The sequence below is a fragment of the Odontomachus brunneus genome, unplaced genomic scaffold (genome assembly GCF_010583005.1).
Source record: "Odontomachus brunneus isolate Ranch 3 - 2012 unplaced genomic scaffold, Obru_v1 Obru_scaffold_094, whole genome shotgun sequence".
In the NCBI taxonomy this organism is placed as follows: domain Eukaryota; kingdom Metazoa; phylum Arthropoda; class Insecta; order Hymenoptera; family Formicidae; genus Odontomachus; species Odontomachus brunneus.
In genome coordinates this window covers 917,350-918,024 of record NW_022639544.1, presented here as the reverse complement: position 1 = coordinate 918,024, position 675 = coordinate 917,350, and the positions used below count along the sequence as shown (strand labels likewise).

Sequence of the window (675 nt, the reverse complement as noted above, 5' to 3'; positions counted from 1 at the left end):
ATATATATATATATATATATATATATATATATATATATATATATATATATATATATATATATATATATATATATATGTATGTATGTATGTATATATGTATATATAACAAGATATGTGTAATACACACTGCACAATGTATTAACTTTAACTATTTTAGAAACCCAGAAGTAGCTGCACATACGTCCTATAATTCTATGAAAAGTGTAATGGCTCGAGAACGATCTAAACAACGAACTCCCATATCTTATACCTTTCAATCTTTATGTACTGATCTTGGTCAATATGATTAGATTAGAGACTTTTATAAAGGATGTGTAGTAGTATAGGATGGTAGCATGGTTACTATATTGTCAAGTGACTTTCTTATTAATTCCTTAAGGACAATTGAAGAACTCTATGTTGATGGGACATTTTCTGTAAGATACTTAATTTTGAAAAAAAATATTTCTTCTTTGATTTTGAAAGTATACATGTTAATATTTATAAATCTTAGTAATATTTTCTAGACAATGTCTTATTAATCTGGCAGCACAAGATCTCCTAAGGACATATCAGGGATGTTCTGAGGATGAAGATGTAACGAGCCGTTCGCGAAACAAAGAGAAATAGAAATAGAACAGGAACCGTAATAACGATAAAATCAAACGACTCGTCACGAAACCGAACACGCGACAA

At 28.4% G+C, this 675-nt stretch overlaps 1 protein-coding gene across 1 annotated transcript in view; it reads right to left on the bottom strand.

Moving 5' to 3' along the window:
- Window positions 1-675, bottom strand: part of LOC116848377 (plancitoxin-1) — a 476,759-nt gene that overhangs the window by 431,701 nt on the left and 44,383 nt on the right. The window lies entirely within an intron of this gene.